The following is a 12810-nucleotide window of genomic DNA, read 5'->3' as shown; positions in this document are numbered from 1 at the left end:
GGCAATCTTTAGTTGGAGGAAAAGCAGCTGTTTTTCAAGCTGCAGCCATGAATATTTATCAGAGGTAAGACAGGAAGAGTCATTTTGGTAATTTTTTTTTTTTTTGGTTTTTATTGTCTTCAACTCTACACTGACAAATAGTCAGACATGACCTCCTACTAGTTCTGAAGGTGTTGCATCATGGTGCATGTGTGCAGGCTACAAAGCCAGAGGTGTGCAAGGAGGAAACATGGTGGAAAAATGTTTCTAATGATACCGAGTCTGAGTGATACCAGGCACAAAAGACCACAGTATGGGCTCGCTGAGTCTGTGTCTAATAATTGCTCAATCACTACCTCCATGGGCCAGTTTGTTTGGGAAAACATGTTTGTGAAAGATGCCAGCTTAAAAAAGAGAGAGAAAAAATCAGATTAAAGAACATTAATGACGAAAGCTATTGTATGGCAGGGACAATAGGCTGTTCACTGTCAATGTGGAATGACTGATACATTTGGTTTCATCAAATAATTTCCCAATCGCTCCAGCCTCCAACAACCTCAACAGCCTCAACAGCTTAAGATGTCTGATTCTTTTCCAGTTAGCGCCACATCACAAAACACTGGAGAATCACTTGGAGCCTGCCGGGTATAGCATCTGTTTGTTTACGTGTTAATGACAGATGCAATTGTCTTGACGAAGTATTATTTCTTACAGCAAGGTCTCCGTGTAATATTGCCGTAAAATGCAGCTGAAACTGTATTCAGGCAGCGAGGCAGTCCATTTCTGACTTCCATTGAATTTTCCCCAACAAAAGAAATAAGGCCCTTCTTATCGATTGAGCCACTCATTTCCCATGTATTAAAGTTTTTGCTGGCTGAAGGGCACAGTTTGTTTCTGCACTAGTCAACCGTTTAAAAGCTGCTGCTAGCCCTTAATTACATTTCCAATAGTTCACTAGGCTTTTCACCAGCAGCCTATGCTGTTTTAATATGCCAGGCAAAACAAAAAGCAAAGTCTCCAATCAGAGGGGTAAGCCTGCCCTGTGGGACCCAGTTTCTCTGGGTCATTTAATGCTGGAGAGATTAGTGAGACAATTAGTGTTGGCCCAAATATGACAGTAGGCCACTTTTTTGGAGATGTATGGTTTCAGCAGTGGCAGAGTGGTTATTTAGAAGATGCTACAGACAGGCAAGTGGCTAATATAGCACAGCCATTATTCAAATCTACCCTCAAAAAGCACCGGGCTTGTTCTACTAGAATTGTCCTCAGAGCCAAGGGCGTCGCGCTCCCCAGTACTTAATTACAGGAAATCACAGACAAGATACCGAAGACCTTGCATTTTTAAACAGCCTAGTTTGTCTCTGAAATGCCGTTGATGAGATTTCCTTATTAGCATGAGGAGGTTCTTCACAAAGTAACGGAATTTGTTCTGCAAATTAGAGCGAGAAAAATCTTGGGGAAAAAACAAAACAAAACGTAGGTTCGGCACAATCAAAAAGTTTTAAATGGCATGTTCAGTGTGCACCACCACCCACAAACAGCTGACGAATCCTCCCCAATGAATGGTCTATAATCACCAGTCAAAAAAAAAAAGTGACAAAAGTCATAAAGCAGTCTTTAATTAGGTGCTTTCTTTGAAAGCTCAAAGGAGCAGTTGCTTGGCGCAGACCACAGCCATTATTGCCTGCCGTCTCCTGATAATAAGACAGTTGTTGCATATTTGGCCAAAACTAGAAAGCATGCAGAATTTGCAGCTTTAAGGATTACTATTGGACTTTGGAAACGGGAGCTTGGCTTAGAGAAATGTTTGATTAATATTGCTTTGGCCTGAGGCTGTTTCCAGAAAACACACACATGCAAATAAAAAAAAAAAAAAAAAAAAAAAAAAGAAAGAAAAACTTAATAGTGTTTAAGAGCATAAGAACAAGAGAGTGACATCCATCTGGTAAAAATAGCTGATTTATGCCATATATAGTTGTAACTGACTATAGAAGAGACACTTCTTAAAATGTCTGAGAGATTTAATTTCAAAAGGAAAATTGCTGAGACCGGCTCCCTGGAGATATGTCCCTCATTTCATTCTTCAGCCTTAGGTGACTAAACAAAGGTCAATCAAGTTTCAGTATAGGCCAGAGACCAAAAGGAAAGGGTGTGTAATGGAAGAGAAGAGCCTCAGACAGTTCAAATGTCTCCTGTGACTCCAACCATCTCCAGCACCACCTGCTCGGCAAGAGCCCATTCGATGTGAATCTTTCAATTTCACGTTTGTCACTGACATGTCTCTCCAGAGGATGCTCCTCACTGACAGTCAAAATAAACTCCTGTACTGAAATGTAATTTGATTTAAGACAGTGGGATGCCTGTTATAAAGAAACAAGAAGAAGTGCCAGCAGGCTTGAATAGACTTTGGAAAGCATCACTTATTACCGACACATCTCAGATGAAGGAGAATACAGAAACCAAAATGCACAACAGCCATTGCCCTTCACACTGGGGGGAAAGCATACACACAATGCCCCTGTAATTTATTCAGCCAAAGCCTTTTCCTGTGTTTTTGACAGTAAGAGGCAGAATTAATTATGACTCCCCGGCCTATCTTAATTAAATCTTTTCACATCATAGATTTCACACAACAGAGACAAAATATCTACCTCATCTTTAAGCCAGGGTGGGGATTCTGGGTAAGAATTTCTCCCATCAAGATATCAAAAGTACACTGTAAAGTTACCTCTCCAGGGTTATGATTTCACTGTTGCCGTGTCCTTTTCTAACATAGAGAAGCTTGTTAGCCCACTTTGTGGAGGCTTGGGGGGGGGGGGGGGGGGGATGGGTAGCCTTGACTTTATCAACACAAAGTTTGTTGCCCTTTTTAAAAGTACACAAAGCTTTTAAACTGTGCAGCTGAACTCTGCATCCCCAAGTTTGTCTGCTGTGTTTTGTCTCAGGGGAATCATTGGCTCATGAAGGGCCACCTTAAAGGAAGGTCGCCGACTCTCACAGCTTATCGTTTGTAACTGGCAACGCTTCCAACAAAGACACTTTGATAGACACAGGATGCTGTCTATCAAGAGATTTTCAGATTAAGGCCATTAGTGGCCCTAAAATCCATTACGGAAAAAAAAAAAAAGTATTCGTAATGAGACGTCTTTTTTTTTTTTTTTTTTTCTTTTTTAAAAAGAAGAGCTATACGAGTAAAAAGTAGATTTGACTAAGTACTCCTGCTTGCTGTTTTAAAGGACATGTACAGAAAGGCCATGTGCACTGGATTTACTTTTCAGACCTGGAAGCGATATCTCTCCTCTGAATACGCTTTCCACTCAGGCTCACCTCAGCTCACCCAGTATCGATCTGCCACGGTAGTCCAGAAGCAGCTGTCCGAGGAGAGAAAAACATTAGCCAGAGAGCCGACAACTCAGTGGGCCAGAGCTGTAAAATGCAACACTATTTGCTTTTGACCCCTTTGACAGGGAGTAATTGTTTATTTAATGATCCAGGTTTCTTTGACGTATCCTGCAGCTTTGGAGCAAACCTGACCGTTTGCAGGTGACTTGGATGCCTCTGACTCTGGAAGGATCAGGAGCTATTTGATGTGGATGCGCAGGATAGCAAGTTATCTGTGGTGTAGAAGTTGCCAGACAGAATGATCTGAATAGTCTGATTTAGTGATTATTGTCAGGAATTTTGCAAATAACTCATTGTTTTACCCCCGCTTGTCCTGTTATTAAATATACAACTAATACATGTAATCATTGGGTGGCATTCACAAAAAGACCAGTGATTAAAGCTGTTTTCATGATAACGGCTTGTTGCTTATAGTTAAATTCATCCACATTATGTGTGGCTGAACTTATTTCCTAAGTTTCAGATTTCCGCTTTATTTAGTTTACAAAATGCAATGGAAAGAATGACAGCGGAATAAACAAAACACCAGCGACTGGATGGCTCCGTGTGAGGCAATTAGTAGTCTCTAGCTGCTTATCGAAGCCCTTATCACTCAGCACGGCAGTGCAGGGGGATGCTGAAGGCCCACCCCTTCTTAGCTCTTTGTCATATATTGGAAGTAATTAGCATGGAGAACTGCCTAATGTCACTCTTAATGAGCTCTCTATGTTCTTCTCATGTTGACGGTGTGACTGTGCAGCGGCAGCAGTGAGAGCTGTGTTTCTGATTAAAACAGAAGCAAGTTATTTTAAAACGGGGCTCGGCGGCGGCACTGCTCTACACCGTGATGGACAGGCTCTAATTTAATTGTTGGGTGGCGATGTCAGAAAATAACCACACTGGCAAGTGTAACCAGTGCGATGAATTTCATTGTCAGATTGTTAATTAGGGGGAAATAAGTGGCATGCCATGTCAGCATGTTTCTGAACAGTATTGTGCAGTGATTTCTTGCCTTTAGCCGAGCCGCAGCTTGTGTTTCCTTATTAAGAAGTGGAAGTCAAAGGGAGTGTTTTCGCCCGTTGTTGACGATTTCGGCGCCGTTCGCTCGGATGCTGTTATGTTTTAGTTTTTCTGCAGAGGAAGCGGCTGCTGTGAGAGTCAAGACATCTGCAGAAAAGCTGTCTTGCTTTTCTTTTGTCAGGACTTCCAAACACACTCACACTCTTCCCAACACACACTGCAGCTCACGCGCTCGTGTGAACATTTCAACCCTTGCTTCTTGTTTTTCTTAGCTCAGTCGGAAGCCTTGTTTACAGATTGCAGCTGAACCTCAGGATGTGTGTGCGAGCCTGAACTCATTTCCACTTTCCACACACACACGCACACACACACACACACACACACACACACACACACACACACACACACACACACATACACACATTAGAGAACCCCTAACATCCTATCTTGTGGTGTGTGTTACCTTTAATTCCACTGGGCTATGTGTCTGTGTGTGTTTTGGGAATGTTGGTGTGTGTGCTGTGTTTTCCTGTGTGTTGAGTTTGCATTAAGAAAACATTGTATTCTTACTCCTTGGAGCCGTGTAGGCATGAATGGCAGGAAACTATCCATTCTGAACATCCCAACCTTAACCTGACCCTGACTCCCAAACATATGTCGATACACTTAAACATGCATACACACACACACACACGTATACTCTTACATGAAGCTGTTACATGTTTTGTAAATGTAAAGCGTGATGACCTGATCACCTCTTTCATTTTCCAAACTTTCAAATAGCGATATTAGTTTGTTTGTTTTCAGTAGCATTTCAATGCATTTATTAGAGGTTGTCATAGTAACACACGTGCAGCTACGTGTAGCCTAATGCATGGAATGATGGTAAATAGTCTATTCATAATTTACTTCATGTGTGTGGTTGCTCCATCTGTAGCAAACCCCCCCTTGTTAATCTGTACACACACACACACACACACACACACACACACACACACACACACACACACATACACACACACTGCACAGTGGGTAGTGTTTTTCCTCCACTTGTGTTGTCGTCATCGCTTTCGTTTGACTTCTGGACCGGGGTGCCTGACGTCAACCAGAACTGTTTGAATGTGTGTGTGTGTGTGGGTGCGTGTATGTTTTGGTGTGAATCTATGTGTTTCGCTCCAACGGATGCAATTACAACACACTGACACAAGGCCCAGCAGCATGTCACTGACACCATTTATGTGCTGCTAGTTTTTTTTAATATTTATTTCGCATTTCAGAGCCATGCACACACACCAACACACATACACACACACACACACACACACACACACACACACCCCTGTAGTAAGTTGTGCTTCAGCTTGTGTGTTTCTGTACAGGCTGCTAATCTCACTGAGCTTTAATAAGATTTATGATAGCAGGGAACCAGACAGAGTGCAAAAGATATGGAGACAAAGAGAGAAATAAAGAGAAAAAGACTCTAAGTTGCTATTTGGTGAATGTTTTTGCTCTGGTTTTTCTCTCAGTGTGAGTCTGTACATTCCAGTTGGACATAAACCCTGCCAGAGGCATGATGAAACATAACGACATGCTGTTTTGTTTACCCTCTTGTCAATTTAACAATAATGGCACTTTCTACCAGATTTATAAACTGTATATGCATTTATACCTGGAAGCTCTTGGAATGTAGATTCGTGGATTACTTCTTGGGAATTTGCCCTCTTTTGTTCAGTATGTAGCTTTTTTTTTTTTTAGCATTTGAGCAAACGTAACCAGTGTCCAACTGCCAATAAGAAAATACATTATGATGAGTAACACACTTTACATATAACGCTCAGTTCAATGCAATTTCATCTATTAGTTTATGGAATGTTGAGAATCATTTTCTAATAATGGGCACATCCAGGGGCGAGTAACATATCTCAGGGCCACCTACAAAGCAACCTAAATTATTAGTTGTGATATTATAAATGGATGATTTCAACAGTCATGTGAGACTGAAGTGTGATGTGTAATGTGATTTTAAAAAAAAACCTTTCGTAACAACTACACTTGTGTATTTCAACGGTTGGTGCAAAACAATGGAAGGCACTTAAAAGCGGTTTTAAAAGTTGTTCAAATCCTTCTCAATTTAAATTGAAATATAAAGAGTACTTACTAAAACTGCATGTAAAAAAATTGATTTAAAAAAAGAATTATTTTTATACCTGTGTTTTGTTCTTAGTGTTTGCTGTAGATGATGCCATCCAGTTGGTTTACTTTGAAATGAGGGTTAATAGTTGAGGGTTAATAAGATTAATTCTTCTTCCTACTCCAATTTCTTTTTCTCATGAAATGTACTACACTGGTTGTGTAGTAGTTGTTGTAACTCTGGAGTATATTTTCTGTTGTTGTTTTTGGATTTGCCAATATATTATGGAAAAGAAAAGAGAATAAAAAATGTTGAGATGAACTGAAGTTGATGGTTCCTTCAGATCTTATCACATTGTTTCTGAAAAGAACCTTCCCTTCTTTCTTTAGCTCACGCACATTCCTTTAAACATCTGTCCTTTCTATCAGGAGCAGAGTTCAATAATCACATTCAAGGAATAGTGAATAGTAATGAGAATTATGTACTGCTCTGTGGGGCTGCATGTGGAGGAATGTGCATCCCACGGACTCATAAATTTCGCTTGCAGGCCATTGCGCTTGGATCATTCTGAACTATGCTGGGATGGAATAACGCGTCTGTCCGGCTGGCTGTTGAACAATGTTTTATGCACTGCCTGCAACATCAGGAGAATTAATTCCCCCCAAAGCCCGCTTTGTTTGTCTTATTTTGTTTACCTTCTGTCCATTTAACTCATCATTACTTCAGTTTTTGCTGTATACCGCAGGGATTGTGTGCTGCAAAGAGAACAAATAGGAGTGTGTGTTTAGCATTCTGTCAGCCTCGCACATCCACCTGCCTGCTCATTTCCATAATGACAGAGAAAAAGAGAAGGAGAGAAATAAAAATAGATTGAAGTATTGAGTATAATTTGAGCAATTTAGCAGTTGTGTTTATTTTTTGAGGAAAAAAAAAGGGGGGAAGTTATTTTGTACTTTTACCGATCGTATTCAGGGAACGAATTTGTGAGAGTCACTGTGTTCAGTTCTGGCTATTTGAACAAAGCTTGGAGTTAGAGAGCGGTTTAGTTTTTCTTTTTTCTCGGTTAAGCTGTCACACAATGTGATGAGCACAAAAACAGAAAGTACTCTGAAAAATGTCAAAGGTTTCCAATAATAAGCCAACAACAGGACGCTGTGTGTGTGTGTGTGTGTGTGTGTGTGTGTCTGTGTGTGTCTCTGCTCGGTACTCATTCAGTTGAACTTGTTTTTTTTCCACTGGAGTTTCATGCACCCCAGCACACTCTGTAACTCCATAATTAGGGGTTGGTGTCACTGAAGGCAAACAGTGTGCATGAGGTGTTATGTGTGTATCTTGTGGACTGTTGCGACTTAAGGCTTTATGTACTAGAAATGGATGTTTAGTCATTTTCCTCTTTTAAGGTCAGGGTTACAGGTTGCAGAGTATGCAACATATCTTTGTTGCCCCCCTTACACACACACACACACACACACACACACACACACACACACACACACACACACACACACACACACACAGCCAAATAGATGAAACTTTTAAATGAGGTGATTTAAAGCTTTGTTGCATTTCATTAATTTACTCATTAAGATCAGTTTATTTGTCACGTTGTGTACTTCACAGCTTGGGGTTTTAATGAAGTGATGCAGTTGGTTGGTATATGATAAATGAAGGATTCAGCATTCAACTTGAGGACTTGATTCTGAAGAATCTCGAAGTTGGGTGTGCGATTTTAACTCCTGTCTTCATTAATCCGTTTCCTGTGGGATTTTATACAATGGCAGTGCAACTAAAAGAAATTACTTGAGTTCCCCCCCTGTTACACCAGAATTCCAAGACAAACGGCGCAACTGTAAGCACACATGCAAGTACAGCTGGAAGTGAAGCATTTCATGTGTGTCTTTTTGATTTATGGTTCAGTGTGCCATATATCAGATAACCACAAAGCAATGAAATTAATGAGAATCGCACACACACAAGAATGACATCTTGTCCAGCACACATGTGGTATATCACTGCAAGTGAGCTCACGTCTCACGCTCGTGCTTGTGGGGAACAAGGCTTCCAGTGTGAGTTCCCTCCACATGTGATATGTATTAGCTGTGACATTTCCTACTGGTGTCAGACAGCTCTTATCTCCCACAGCTGTCTTGTGTCACTACACAGCAAGACGTTCTCCTTAAAGCAACTAATCACTTATTCCAGGCACCGGAAATCTTGAGTCTAAAAGTTGAAACAGATAACAGATTCCTTCATTTAAGTATTTTTTCAGTCATTATTCAGCATTAAGTGTCAGATAGCACCATTTTTTTCAAGATCTTTACACTTCAGATTCAAGGACGCAGTTTTGAGTGGAAGGGCTTTTAACTCCCTTTCTCATGCCTCTACATTAGTGACAGCTGTTGCTGGAGGGTGTTGTGTTTTTGGATAGTGTGCCAATCAGCCTCATTCTTGCAAACATTAGAAACTGTAATATCTAACTGGATGGCTTAACCCACCGTCTTCACTAAAACATTTTTTATTACCTTGAGTGACTGTGTACAATCATCTATAATGATTCTGTTAGTAGAAACACTCAAATACTTGATAAATCTGATAATGACGTGATGAATGAGGCTATGGAAGAGACTTGATGTGATTAATTGCGCATGAATTAGAAGAGAACCCCTTCATTAAATCTTTATATCATTTTCAACATACATGATGATTTTATTTGAACCTTACATCATGTAATTGGAAGGAATTGCAGCAAGATCATGGTGTGGGTGGGTTTCTGCAAAAACGAATGTCTGACCACCGTGATGGCGCAGCAGCTGCCTGGATAATTGGTTTTAAACACTGGGATGCCCAGTAACTGGGGAACAGTCACGTGATACTACCAGCATTAATTAGAAATCTTTTATCTTCGCCAGTCAACATTGTACATTTTAATGTCTAGAACATGTTGTTTATACACCAAAACTATTGTGAAAGGTAGATTATTGCTAATATGAGGCCAATAAAGAGACCAGCTAATGTGTGTTTAGCTGAGAACCGCTTTCCTCTCATCAGGAGTGACATGGGAGGCTGTTTTCCTCTCTTTTAAACAAAACACAACATTGTATTATTCCTAGATAATACAAAATAAGAAGATAAAGGAAGCTAAACAAAAGAAAATGTGAGACATTTTTAGTTTGGATGATTGAAAAATGGATATGACAAGAGTTTATTTCAGATTTTTATTTTACAGATTTCTGAAATCAGTCAAACCGTTTTTCATTTGAATTATTGATCAAGTGAATGAATAAAATGCGAACGAATAAAAAATGCCCTTTCAAAAAAATACTAGGTAATTTCAAGTATTGCTAAGCTACTGAAGGAAAAGTGCAAAGTTTGGAACAGTGAATTATCTCTGATTTGTTAGATTTGCTAGCATAGTGGGAAACTCTGTCAAAACCCTGTTTGTGAAGGTGTGGGGACCCAAACGCAGAAACAGGCAGGAGGCAAACAAGATAATCCTCAAAATAAACTGAACGAAAGACAGGACGGAGGCATCACAGGCAACTACCGACAACGAACCAGCACTGAGAACAGAAACCAAGTGACATAAGTGCAGACAGAAACAAAACAAAACACAGGTGTGTTGAATAGATGAATTCAAACCAGCTGAGTTAACGGTAGGCAAAACAGGAAACAAGACATTAGAGAACTAAACAAAGAAAACTACAAAATAAAACAGGAAACCGGAACTAAAAAGACAACACAAATTCCACATTTTGACAAACCCATCATTTTCCATCTACTTGTCTTTATTACGCTGAATCAACTTCAGTGTGTTTATTCATTCCACATCTTGTCCTCCAAAGTTCACAAGATTTATATAAGATTCATTTGACCAACAACTAGATTCAATTTAAGTTAGATCTACAAGATGCATTGAATTTAAATCAATGTTATATTTTACAATTGTTTCTGACAAACACACAATGGAGCTAAAAATTTGGTGCAGTTTTCGAACTAAATAGATTCTGGTGGTCACAGATACAATCTACTTCACAAAGACATGACTTTGTCTCAAGAAACCAAGGGCTGAAAATGGCAACATTTTCAGAAAAATTAACCGTACACAAGAAATCATTCAGTTTGCTTCCTTCCTTTATGTTTCCTGCTTAAACACATCCAAAGTTTAATCTACATTTACACTCCGTCTATACACATGCACACAAAACAGCACCAAGACCAACACTGAGGCTTTAGCCTTCCTCCTCGTCTTTATCTGCAGTAAATGTTACACGATACACATGCATGTGTCTGAGCTCTTGTGAATACTAAGTATGTGTATCTAATTCAGTCCATTAGTCGTGGACGCAGCTCATGCATGGAAGAAATGGGAGCAAAAATAGGTACTTGTACCATTGTGAGCTGACAAACAGCAGCTCTGTTTCACAGGTTCTCTGAAGGAGAAGGAAGGAGGAAGGTTCGCTTCTTAGATGGGCAGTAATATGATCAAAGTGGCCCTCAATGTCAGGCTCAGGACTTGTAACAAATAAATGATGGTTAATAAGGGAGTACTCACATGATACTTAAGGACTGAGCTACAAAAAAGTCTCCATCACTTTTGTATAAAGGCTGAAATCTGCAGGCAAAACCATTAAATTTAGGACTTGATTCCACTTGTATGGACCTGTCTGTGTGTATTGTTCTTAGCTCCAGCATGCTGGTAGTTTTTTAACACATATGTCCGGTCCTCTGAAAAGATAACAGCACATACCTCTGCAATGATGCTTTGATCAAATGGTGATTGTCTGAAAGTATCTCAAGTCAGGGAGGACTGACTACAACTAATTTGATAAATATGAATAATAGCTAATAAAAAGTCAAAGAGCACACACAACTGCTGCACTTTGACATACGATGGACATAAGCCGAGTTTCCATGACGATTTTGTACAAAATAAACGTGATATTTCTAAAAATTTGGACAAAACATTTTGCGATTTGCAAGTGTTTAATGTTGATTAGCGTATGAGCCAGAATTCTCGTAAAATCTTGCCTCTAAGACTCCAGATAGGAAACATTTTGTGTTCTGGACCAAGTATGTGTCACATCCACACTGCAAAAACTCAGCCTATAAAAACAAGCAAAAAAATAAATAAATAAAAATTAGGTAAATGTTGCTTGAAATAAAATAAATTATCTGCCAACAGAACAAGAAAGTTTGGCTTGTCAGGACTTCCCAAAACAAGTAAAAATACTCCTAAAACAGGAGAAATTCTCTGGCATAAAAACTAAGAATTATCTTACCTTTAAAAAAAAAAAAAAAAGCATATGTGTACTCAATTTAAGATTTTTAATCTTACTTAGATTTCAGTTTTTGCAGTGCATATGTCATATATATATATATATATATATATATGTATGTATGTATATATATATATATATATATATATATATATATATATATATATATATATATATATATATATATATTGTTACATGTTCGTTGAGCAGTTTGCTGACATGTTAATGTAAAAAATATATCGTAAAAGTGCAATACAAACACTTTTTCCACCGAATATGACATATACATATGTATATATATATATATATATATATATATATATATATATATATATATATATATATATATATATATATATATATATATATATATATATATATATATATATTAAATGCAGGTGTTTCCAGTATCAGCTTTTTACTGCAATATTTAGGTTTTGCACAGTTTATTGCACATATAGAATGTGCAACACGATCAAAGAGAGACGTTTGGACAAAGCAACAAATTTGAATAAATGCACCCAGGTAAGAAAAAAAATAGTAAGGATGTGGGTGGTAGCTGAATAAAATGAATGTAGTGAAGAAATTAGACTGGGAGAATGAGAGTATGGCATGTAGAGAAAAAAAAAACCTCAGGTTCAAGCACTTCCACTATCTTTTATGCTGAGAATATTAACTTGTCATCATCCAGAAACTGACCTGAACTGAAATTTGCCTTCAACTTATCTTCTGCCTCCTTTTTTTCCCCCTTTCCCTTTTTTTTTTTTTTTTTTTTATTACCAGAAATCCCTTCCCCTTTGCCCTGGTGCTGAGGGCTTGTCAGCCTGAGGGGAAGACTAAGCACCTTTAGTTTAAGCGAGAATGTGTGTTTGTCAGATAAAGAAATTTAATTAAAACAGGTTTTCCAGCTGGTGCTCTCATATACTACTGTCCTCTGCACTCTTTTGAGGGCTCCAAGCCTGCAGTGACTCAACTGTCCACTTTTCAAATATATCAAAGGCCATCATTATCAATAGGTGACTT

The 12810-nt window shown here is 38.8% G+C and overlaps 1 protein-coding gene across 1 annotated transcript in view; it reads left to right on the top strand.

The window, feature by feature from the left end:
- Positions 1 to 12810, top strand: part of agrn (agrin) — a gene marked incomplete at its 5' end in the record, with an annotated part of 277398 nt that overhangs the window by 117375 nt on the left and 147213 nt on the right. The gene's annotated exons all lie outside the window — the stretch shown is intronic.

The sequence above is a fragment of the Telmatherina bonti genome, assembly GCF_933228915.1.
Source record: "Telmatherina bonti genome assembly, chromosome: 4".
Lineage (NCBI taxonomy): Eukaryota > Metazoa > Chordata > Actinopteri > Atheriniformes > Telmatherinidae > Telmatherina > Telmatherina bonti.
This window is presented reverse-complemented; position numbering and strand designations above follow the sequence as displayed.